The following is an 11820-nucleotide window of genomic DNA, read 5'->3' on the forward strand; positions in this document are numbered from 1 at the left end:
ACCTCCCCACAGCGATGTCTGCTTCCTGGAAACTCTGTGATCCTGGGCCCACAGGCAGGATAAGCCAAAAGTAACTTCAACCACTGACGGATGGAAGCCGGTGGACAAATAACCCCAGATTTCCCGGCATCTGGAAGGGAGGACACTAGTCATATTCTACACGCTCTCAGGGTTCCCCAGCAGGACTGAGCTTCAGTTGCCTGCGGTGGCAGTTTGCTTAAAAGCATGTCCCTCTCTGGCTGCCTTCCGGTCCCCATCTTCTTCCTCACTCCCCTGCCGCGCTTCCTGGGATCAGCTCCCAATAAACTACCTACGATCGAACCCTTGTCTCAGAGGGCCCCAGGGGAACCCAAACCAAAACACAGACACGCACGCACACACGCACATATACACACACCACGTGCGTGCTCACACCTACACACATACACACAGGCGCGGGCATGCAGCCACGCACACCTTCGTGCACGCGTGCACACGGGCACAGCCCACACAGGCACAAATGCTTCGTGCCCACGCTCACGTGTGCCCACACATACAGCACGCGCACATGCCAGGGGTGAAGCAGGAGACGCGGTGGCTGAGGAGCCCCTCCCGGCCCTGTCTGGTCTGCAGTGTCCCTGTCCCCGGTCCCGCTGGGCCCCGGCCTGGGGAGCAGGCAGCAGGCAGCACGGACTCCAGTCCAGGCCGTGCTCAGGCTGGGCAGGCTGCCTCACAGCCCTGACAGCTCCCACCTCCTTCCCAGCCCTGCAGAACACTGCTCCAGGCCTGGAGACAAAGGAGAAGCCACCGAATGATTTCCTATGTTCAGCCCTGGTCCTGCTCCCCACCGTCCTCACCCCATCCCCTTCCCTCAGCTGCAAATTCAGGCTCTGCAAAAGAAAATGGAATCAGAAATGTAGCCCCTAGGGACTTCACTCCCAGCCCCCTTGGAAGGGCCCATTCTGTGGAGCCTGGGCTCATCCTGATCAGCCCCTGCCACGCTGGCAGGGCCCCCCTCCCCTGTCACACCGAGCCTCTGGGCATGCCTGGGGCACTTTAGGCCTCCTGCTTCCCAGCTCTGCCTGTGTCTCACAGCCTGAGGCTCCTGGGAAGCAGGGGGCTTGCAGTTACCCCACTTCCGGCTGGTTCCTCAGGCTGGCAGAGAAGCTGGGGGCGGGGAGGGTCCCCTGGGTATAGGTGCCCATGACGAGCTGCAGTGCCAGCACATCTGTGCAAATATTACCAATTATTTTCCTCACTATAAACACCCAGCAGGAAGGCAGGGAAGCAAACAACTCAAATTGTTTAAAATAGAAACCGAAATTGCTGCCCAGGGAAGTCAGGGCAGCAGGCAGAGAAGGGGCCGTGTACCAGGAATCCGGGGTCTCCCCCACCAACTGCCCTTAAAGTGCACCTGCTCCCCCTACCCCAAACCTGCAACCCCACCTCAACTTTCTCCTCCAAAGGCCAGGCAGAATGAGATTGGAAAGGTCATCACCTGGGGGATGGGGGATAGGAGGATGGGGGCCCAATGGGCCCTGTGCAGGGGAGGGAGGATGGCTGAGAGGGGCAGACACAAAGGAAAAAGGAGCCAGTGGTTCAGGGCAGCTGGGCTAAAATGCTGTGTGGAAAGGAGCTGGGGGGAGGAAGCCTCCCTTCACTGTACCCAAGGGCAGGGGAAGGAGGGGGACCCTCAGGTGGCAGGCCAGGGGCCTTGGGACTCTGGGCCAAGTGAGAACAGTGACCTGCCACCCACTCTGAATGAAAGGAATTTTTTTGATAGTGGAAATGGCTAGAAACCAGCTCCCCGAGGGGCCCAGCAGCCTTCCCTTTCCCTCCCTCCCTCCCCACAAACAGGGTTGATAGACAGCAGGTCGCTGACACAGTCACACGGGTTGTCAAAATGCTGAAACATTTCCTCACCAGTTGATAAACAGGCCCTGTCCCAAGCCCCCCAAATATTTCCCTTTCCTGCCTTCCTGGTCCCTCCCCCAGGACCCCCAGACGCCCCTCAGGAACTAAAGGGTTAACGGTGGGCACAGCAGCCCCCCTCCCCCAAGTGCTCAGGCAGCCTGAGCTGCCCTGACTCTTAAATATCTCAGATGTCACCCCTGCCCGCAAAGACATCATCTGTGTGCCCACGGCCTCTCTCCTCCCCTAAGGATGTTCCCAGGGAGTGGGCTCTAGGCAAACCCACCACTCCTCAGTCTGCCCTTGCATCCCTGCTTCTTCCAAGAGACAGTCCCAGCACATTTCCTGGGTCTAGCCAGGCCTGAACCCCACCGGGAGGACAGGAAGCGGGTGTGCTGAGGCAGGGGCCCGTGGCCAAGTTGTCAAGGATATGAATCCTGAATGCTGCAGCGGGAAGGAAACCTGGAGGTGATCTAATCACAGTGCCTGATGCTACAGAAGAGACAACCAAGGCCCAGAGAGGGAAGTGAGTTGCCCAATGTCACACAGCGATTTATGAGCCAAACCCAGGCCTCGCCTCCCAGGCCCTGGAGTTGCTGAGCTAGGCTGGTGATATCACTGCCTGCTGTGGAAACGCTGAAAACCCAGGGAAGACTGTTGCCTCTGCTGTGAATATTAACAAACTACTTCCCCGAGCCTTCCTCCTGGGCTGTTTCCTGCTTCGAAGGCTGTCCCAGGCAGCCCCTCCCTGGGGCTGGTACCTCGGCCCTTCTGTTTTGGTGGTGTGGCAGGGTGGGGCGGGAAGTTGAGAGCTTTGCTTAGCCTAGCTGCTCCAAGCTCACAGCAGTCCCCGCCACCACCATGGGCGCTCTCACATCCTCTCGGCAACGGGGGCGGGAGGCACTGCTCTGGGACGTGGGGGACCCACAGAGACACTCAGATGTTCTGAACGAAAATAAAAGGTGCTCGTGTAGCCCATCTGCATTTCCAAATACTTCCCACCTACATCCCTTGAACTGCTCTCACCTCCCTCCCTCTAAAGGGCCGGGCAGACTTCAAAGCCACTTGTAGCTCCAAGAGGAAATGACAGAGAAAGGAATTCCCAGAGGGCCGGGTGCCCCCAGAGGCGGCCAGGAGGGGGACAGAGAGGACAGCAGGCATGTTGGCAGCAGAGGGCAGGGCTAGCGGTGAGGCGGCAGGAGCAGGCCGCGCTGACAGAGCACCTCTGGTGCACAAAAGACCGCCACTCGGGCTCCCTCTGCACTGAGGCAAGTGTTCCTGTCCCCATTTTACAGACTGGGAGAACGAGGCCAGCAAGGCTCTCTTTCCTCCTGGTGCCACAGCTCAGTGAATGGTACCATCATGGTGTCTGAGCAGCTGACATGGCTCCACCCTCACCCCCCACCCTCATCCCATCTGAGCCCAGCTCCTGGTCATTTTTCCCTCCTTCATCCCCTCCAGCCCTGTCCTAACACTTCTGCTCAGAGCTGGCTGAGAGATGCAGCCTAACACAGTGGTTGAAAGCACAGAGTCTGGAGCCAGGCTGCCCTGCTCTGTGCAAACTTGGGTGTTTTCCTGTGTGGAAAAGGGGCACCATGATGGTGACTACTGCAAAGGGTTGGTGCGACTATTACATAAATTAACACTTGTATGGCTTCTCCAACAGCATTAGGTGTCTAGTAAGTGCTATGTGGAATTTTTTTTTTTTTGCCACACCGCGCCACTTGTGGGATCTTAGTTCCCCGACCAGGGATTGAACCCGGGCCCTCAGCAGTGAAAATGCGGAGTCTTAACTGCTGGACTGCCAGGGAATTCCCTGGAGAATGTTTTTAACTATCTCCAAGGGACCACCACCCTAAATGGCTTCCCTGCCAGAAGCTCCTCACCTTCCTCCACCCCGACACCTCCCACCGCCAGAGAGACTAAAGCCAGATCCTGGTGTACGGAGACCCTGCTGACTTCTCCAGGCAGACGTCTGCTGATAACAAGCTGAAGGCACGAGCCTGTTTCTCGTGTCCCCCTGCCAAGAATTCCCTTGTCTGCCCTACTGCCTGACTTTTCCCTCCAAGCCGATACAAATCTTCCAAGACATAGTGCTAGAAAATCCCATCTCTAGCACTTTCTGACAACTCTTCCCCACTGCCCCACCCAAAACCAAGTGGAACAAACCACCTTCCTTCATGAGCCGTCGCCACACCTGTTCACACTGATATCTCTGCCACATCTACAGCCCTTTGCTCCTCCTAGGGTGGGACCCATGTCTGTCTCGGCCTCGCTAGGTCTGGTGTGGGGCCTGCTTTCTGTAGACGTTCAACACGGGCTCTCTGGGCACATCGCTGGGAAAGAAGTGACTTGCCACACAGCTGGAGAAGGTCGGGGTTAGGATTCTTTCGTCTGTGATTTCTCTCTCAGAGGGGAGAATCACCCACTTCTTCGGGGAGATGAGAGCTGGGAGGAGAGTCTCTAGGCGAGAGGGGCTTTACAATTCCAAGGAGAACAAAACAGACCAGGGACAGCAGGGTGGACCCTTGCGGTGCCCAGCCTGGTAGTATCTGAATAGGAAGGGGCAGAGCACAGAACTCTTAGGTGCCTCCTCCTACCTTTCATCTGGGTTGCCATAAAGACCCACCTTTCCCGTGCAGCAAGGTCTGTGCTCTGTAGGAGGATACAAACAAGGGGGCAAAGAAGCCAGGGCAGCTGCTCTCTCCTTGTCCTCTCTGATCTCTGCAAGACTCTGGGCTGAAGACAGAGAAGAGGTTCTTTCTCAGTTTCCTCTACTCGCAACTCAGCCCCTTGGTCACCCACATCCTCCATAGGAGCCCACAAGTCTGAGTGACACTGGCCTGTCCACAGCCTCCTCTGAAGGCCAAGGCCAGAAGCGGGAGCCCTGCCTCACCCGACTTCATCACCTTCCCACGCTTCACCAAATCCTGTGACTCCGCCTCCCCCCAATCTCCCTGATCCCATCTCCTTCTCCCTCCTCCGTTGCCAAGTCCTAGTGCCAGCCCCCATCAGCTCGCACTCGGGCTCCTGCAAAAGCCTCCGAGATGACCTGTCACTGGCTACAACATGGATGAGCCTTGAGGACATTATGCTAAGTGAAATAAGCCAGTCACAAAAAGACAAGTACTGCATGATTCCACTTCTGTGAGGTATGTAGAAGAGTCAAATTCACAGAAACAGAAAGTAGAGTGGTGGTTCCCAGGGGCTGTGGGGAAGGGGAAATGGGGAGTTGTTTAATGGGACAGAGTTTCAGTTTTGTAAGATGAAAATGTTCTGGAGATCAGTTGCACTATGTTGTGAATATACTTAATGTTACTGAACTGTACACTTAAAAATGGATAAAATGGTAAATTTTATATTGTTTTTTACCATAATTTTTTAAAAGACTGGGGGAAAGTAATAATTATTATTATAAAGAAATATTCTAATACTATTATAAATCTGTTCAGTCTCTTTTCAAAGATGATTTTAATGAAAACAAAAAACCCTCCTAAATGGCCTCCCCTTTGCTGAAGTGCACTTTTCTAAAGGCAAATCTGGTCGAGTCAGCCCTTCATACTTGCAGGGTCTTTGCTATTTCCTCTGCCTGAAATATTTTTCCTTCCCTTCTTGGACTAATTAACTCCTATTCACCCTTCAAATCTTGGTTCTAAAGTCACTTCCTCCAGGAAACCCTCCCTCACCCGCCTGGCTGGGTCTATTCCCATCATTGTTCATTCTCTGAGCCCCACGTTCCCGTTTTCAAAGCCCAGATCCCCATTGCAACTGTACGTTTATTTCTGAATATTGGATTAATGTCTGTCTCCCTCCACTGTAACCCCAATGCCCAGATAGATGACAACTTAAGCAAACAAAAACAAATTCACTGTCACGCAAGTCAAAACCACAATGAAACATCACCTCACACCTGTCAGAATGGCTATCATCAAAAGGCCACAAATAACAAATATTGGCAAGGATGTGGAGAAAAGGGAACCCTAGTACACAGTTGGTGGGAATATAAATTGGTGCAGCCACTATGGAAAACAGTATGGAGGTTCCTTAAAAATCTAAAAATAGAAATACTATATGATCCAGCAATTCTACTCCTGGGTATTTATCCGAAGAAAATGAAAACACTAATTGCAAAAGATACATGCACCCCAATGTTCATAGCAGCATTATTTACAATAGCCAAGATATGGAAATAACCTATGTGTCTATCAACAGATGAATGAATAAAGAAGATGTGGTACATATATGCAATGGAATATTACTCAGACATAAAAAGAATGAAATTTTGCCATTTGCAACAACATCGATGGACCTGGAGGGTATTATGTTTAGTGAAATAAGTCAGACAGAGAAAGACAAACACTGTATGTTATCACTTATATGTAGAATCTAAAAAATAAAATGAATGAATATAATAAAACAAATGAATGAATATAACAAAACAGAAACAGACTTACAGATATAAAAAACAAACTAGTGGTTACCAGTGGGGAGAGGTAAGGGGGATAGGGTAGGGGATTAAGAGTTACAAACTACTATGTATAAAATAAATAAGCTACAAGGATATATTGTACAGCACAGGGAATATAGCCAATATTGTATAATAACTTTAAATGAAGCATAATCTATTAAAATATTGGATCACTGTGTTGTACACCTGAAACTAATATAATATTGTAAAACAACTATACTTCAATTTAAAAAATTCACTGTCAAAGACGTAAAATCAATTACATAAGCTGAAACAAAATAAGAAGATATTGAGTACTTACTCTGCGCCAAGCCTATACTAAGCACTTTACAAATATTAATCAGTGAAACCTTGCAACATCCCTAGAAGGTTGATTCTATTAGTATTTTATCCCTATTTTAGGGATAAAGAAACTGAGGTCCAGAGAGGTAAAATAACTTGCCCTCGGTCACACAGCTAGTAGGATAGTAGCTGGTATTTGAACCCAGGCCATCTGGCTCCACTGTCCACATGCCAGGGCCATTACCCCATCTTGCCCAAGTCTGATGCCACCAGAATCACATATATATATATATATATATATCTGCACCCCCCCTAACTTCTCCCATTGATTCTTTCCTCTTCCCTCCCCTAAATGATACTGAGCAGGGGTTAGGGTCATGGAGAGAGGACCACATGTTTTACCCCCAAAGTATTTTAAGGAATATTTGTTCCCTGTAACCCAAGAAGCCCAGCAAACTTGCCCAGCACCTGTCGAGCCCCCTGGTGGATGGTGAAGACCAAGAACAGCCTCTAGCCCTCTTCTGAGAGGCCAATGAGAAGCGAGGACAGAGTCATAGGCATCCACAGCCCATCTAGCTGTGATCCAGAACGGATCCCTAGCGGAGGAGCAGGAATCTTGGGAAACAAGACCACCAGGACCTGGGGAAGGGGGTCGTGCGAAGGTGGGTGTGGTGGCTGGTATCCAGCCAGAGACACAGGAAGCATGCCTCTTTGACAGGAAGGCAGGTCCTTGCTTCCATATCCTCCCCCCAAATGCTGACCCAGTGCCCAGGGAACAGGTCAGCTGTCACCCTGCCCATGCAGGTGACCTATATGTTGCCAAGGGGAGCTGGGATGGATGGCGATAGAGTCATAAGTCCCCATGGAGAGCTGCTGCTCAAGTGAGATGAAGCAGGGATCTTCTCAACCTCAGACAGAAAATGAAAGGCAACTTCAGGGTTTTAGGCTTGGATTGTCGAGTGCCACCGTATGCTGGTTACTGGGCTCCTTCCTTTTTATATCAACCCATATTTTATAGACAGGAAAACTGAGGCTCAGAGAGATAAGTTAAATTGCCCAACTAGCTGGGAAGCTGGGGAGCCTTAAAATTAATTGCCGAGTTTTCAGTCTTTAAATTAAATGTCTGTACCTCAAACCCCATTGATCCAGCAAGGTGAGTCAGAAAGTAAAATAAAAATGAGCGAGCAGGGGTCAGGTTCCACTCTTGCCTGAAACAACTCATGTTTTCTTCTTTACCCCAATTTGGGCAGCAGCTGTGTCTGGTTATTCAAGCAAGAAAACATCTCAGAACTCACTAGCTCTTTGCCCAGCACGGATACCCGACCTTCACTCAGAGCCCCTGCCAGCACCCCCGCCACCAGCTCCAGTCCCCCTCTTTCCATGCCCCCCCCCAAAGTCTGCAGGTGGAGAGGGGATGAGCGGCTCTCTCCAGCTGCTTGGTCTCCCTGGGGTGGTGCATAGAGGATTCCACACTCAGAGCAGCCAATTAAGGACCGTCATCCTGGCGGAGCTGCTGACTCAGAGCTGCTTGAACCCCTCCGCCCCACCCCCCAGGAGTCCACCCAGGAAGCCTCAGGGAGCTCCCCTCACAGGGGCCAGGGGCCAGGCTGGGTAGATGGCAGCTGCCCTGACCTCTCCACCAGGCAAAAACCTGTGTAGCTTCAACACCCACCCCAGACTCTGCTCAAACTCTCAACTTCCTCCATCCTTGAGCATCAATTAAATATTGACTAAGTAGCTATTAAGCAGGAATGGTCTACCATGCTCTCCAGGGCAAAATGAGTCTCTCTTTCTCAGGAGTGAGGCAAATAGAGACGGCCTCCTTGCTGGTCCTTGAAAACACCAAGCATGATCTTGCCCCGCTTCTGCCTTTGTACCTGCTGGTCCTGGTCCTTCCGCTAGAAACACCTTTCTCCAGATATCTGCTCTGCATTGCTTGCTCAAATGTCACCTCATCTTAGAGGCCCTCCCTAGCTGCCTCCCACCTACCATTTACCTGCTTTGTTTTCCTTCATAGCTCTCTCCCTGCTTGATATTTTACTACCTGTGTGTTTGTCAGCCTTCCCCCATCAGAATGCAAACTCCATGAAAAGGGACTCCTGGGTCTCATTCATGGCTGGCTGAATCCTCGGTGCTTAGAACAGGGACTGGTTCTCAATAAAGATCTGTTCTGTGAATGGGACCTGGGTTCTGGCTCTATTCCAGCTGGGACCAGCTCTGTGACCCCTGGTGAGCTGCTCCCCATCCCACCTCCCAAGGCTTCTCCTTTATAATGTGAGAGGATTTGTGGTTTCTAACTGGGGTCTTAATTGGAGTCCCTAATGGCATCAAAGGGAGAATGGAGGTGGGCTACTTTTTTATTGAGGTGAAATTCTCATAACATAAAATTAACCATTTATTTTTACTTTTTATTGAAGTATAGTTGATTTACAATGTTGAGTTAGTTACTACTGTACATCAAAGAGATTCAGTTATACATATATACACATTCTTTTTTTAATATTCTTTTCCATTATGGTTTATCATAGGATACTGAATATAGTTCTCCGTGCTAGAGTAGGACCTTGCTGTTTATCCACCTTATATATAAAAACTTACATCTGCCGACCCCAACCTCCCACTCCATCCCTCCCCCAACCCCCTCCCCCTTGGCAACCACAAGTCTGTTCTCTATGTCCCTGATTCTGTTTCTGTTTCATGGATAGGTTCATTTGTGTCATAGTTGAGATTCTACATATAAGTGATATCATATGGCATTTGTCTTTTTCTTTCTGGCTTATTTCACTTTGTATGATAATCTCTAGTTGCATCCATGTTGCTACAAACGGCATTATTTTGTTCTTTTTTATGGCTGAGTACTATTCCATTGTATATATGTACCACATCTTCTTTATCCATTCATCTGTCCATGGACATTTAGGTTGTTTCCATGTCTTGGCTATTGTGAATAGTACTGCTATGAATATAGGGGTGCCTGTATCTTTTTGAATTAGAGTTTTGTCTGAATATATGCACAAGAGTGGGATTATTTTTAGTTTTCTGAGGAACCTCCATACTGTTTTCCACAGTGGCTGCACCAACTTACATTCCCACCAACAGTGTAGGAGGGTTCCATTTTCTCCACAACCTCTCTAGCATCTGTTATAAAATTAACCATTGTAAGTGAATAATTCAGTGGCAATTAGCACATTTATAATGTTGTGCAACCACCACCTATATCTAGTTTCAAACATTGTCATCTCCCCCAAAATGAACCTCATACCCTTTTTTTTTTTTTTTCAGTGAAACAAATGTTTATTAGGAGGAAAAAGAGTACACGTGAACAGGCACACACAGGCCGGCTCAGAGAAAAAGTCGCACCCTCATGGTAGTTTTAATCACTTACATGGGGCATTTCTTCTGGGTTTCCTTTGGCCAATCATCTTGTTTGCCTGGCTCTGAGTCTGTATTTGGTTTATCTCAGGGTCCTCCCTTGTGTGTGTGCATATCTCTTAGCCAAGATGGATTCTAGCAAAGAGGCCTATGGGTAGGTTGACATGACTCCCTTTTTGACCTCCAAGGAGCATTTCTGTACATGTACAGTCAGGAAGGTCTCCTTGACTTCGACAATGAGGAATACGTGGTCTCTTTTATCTGGGCAGGACCCAGCCTCTCCTATTATCCTCCTGCTATTGTCTTCATCCTGGACTATCTGTCCACAGAGGGGGGACAAACTCCAGCTGCTCAGCCTGGGGCCCATCTATCTCCTGCCTCATTATCATTTGGTGGATTGAAATAAGACTTTGCACCAGTCCTGGGCAAAGTCCTGCTGGCCCTCGGATTCCTTTCTCACTCTTCTCCTACATGCTCCGAGCCATAGAAGGACTTCCCTGTGAAAAACGTTTTCCCAGAACCTCATACCCTTATATCCATTAAGTAGCTGCTCTCCGTTCCCCCTCCCCCCAGCCCCTGGCAACCACCAATCTGAGTTCTGTCTCTATGGATTTACCTATTAAGAATATTTCATATAAATGGAATCATACAATACATGACCTTTTGTGTCTGGCTTCTTTCGCTTAGCATAATGTTTTTGAGGTACATCCACATTGTAGCACTTTTCAGTGCTTATTTCTTTTTATGGCTGAATAATATTCCATTGTGTGGATACACAATTTGTTTATCCATTTGTCCATTGATAACATGAGCTATTTTTAAAAGCTTTTCCAAATCTGTGATAAGACCATACCATCTGACTAAAGTATGTTTAGTAGACAAAAGTTTATAAAATATGGACAGTACAATAAAAGAGGTGCTTGCAGGTTCCAGGCCCTCATTCCACAACTCTACATAAAGTAATGTAGCTGGGCCCACGAACACAGCCTCCATCTCTGGACCAGTCTAAGCACTGATGGCTTTCTTTCACCCTCACCCTCAAGCTCTCTGCGGTAGGGACTGTCATGATGACTCATGCAGATGAGGCAAAATCCACTGCTGAGGGTCACACAGGTAAGAGTGATGGAGTTGGCATCTGAGCCCTGATCCTGGATCCAGAGGATGAACCCTTAACCACCTGGTACACTGTCTGCCTGGGGCACTCCGGCAGCCTTCCTGGTCACAGCTCACCGAGCAGTACTGCCAGTTAAGGGCCAGAGTGGAGCAGGCGTGGGCTCCAGGGGAGGCAGTAGGTCAGGCGGAACGCTGACATCAAGCGGCAGCAACCTAACTTAAGGGCTGTTGAGATATTTAAATGAGATCAAGTATGAAAATACAAATCTCAAGGCTGTTATGTCATAATGACTAATATATATTGACTGCAGAGGGAGGGGAGCTCAATCTCACAACAGATGTGAAACAGTTGTGATGGATCCTGACTCTCAAAAATGTGTGCTCTAAAGGGGAAAAGAGATCCACACCAGTGCCCACCGTACAGTCACTTGGGCTTGTGAGCTTCAGTTTCATCATCTATAAAACGCTCCTATTGCGTTTCACACGTACCCTCATTAAATCACCTGACTGGCTTGAATCATTTGTTTGCACACATGTCTCCTTATTCTTCTGTGAGCTCCTCAAGGGTAGAGACCCCATCTGCTCATCTGGTAACCCACCATAGACAGTTGTGAAATAATAAATAGTGAACTCCGGAGCCCTTTCCCGCTCAGAACTTCTCCACATTTGAGCTTTCTGTTTAACTAATAATCTAC

This window comes from Eschrichtius robustus, chromosome 1 (assembly GCF_028021215.1).
Source record: "Eschrichtius robustus isolate mEscRob2 chromosome 1, mEscRob2.pri, whole genome shotgun sequence".
Classification (NCBI taxonomy): domain Eukaryota; kingdom Metazoa; phylum Chordata; class Mammalia; order Artiodactyla; family Eschrichtiidae; genus Eschrichtius; species Eschrichtius robustus.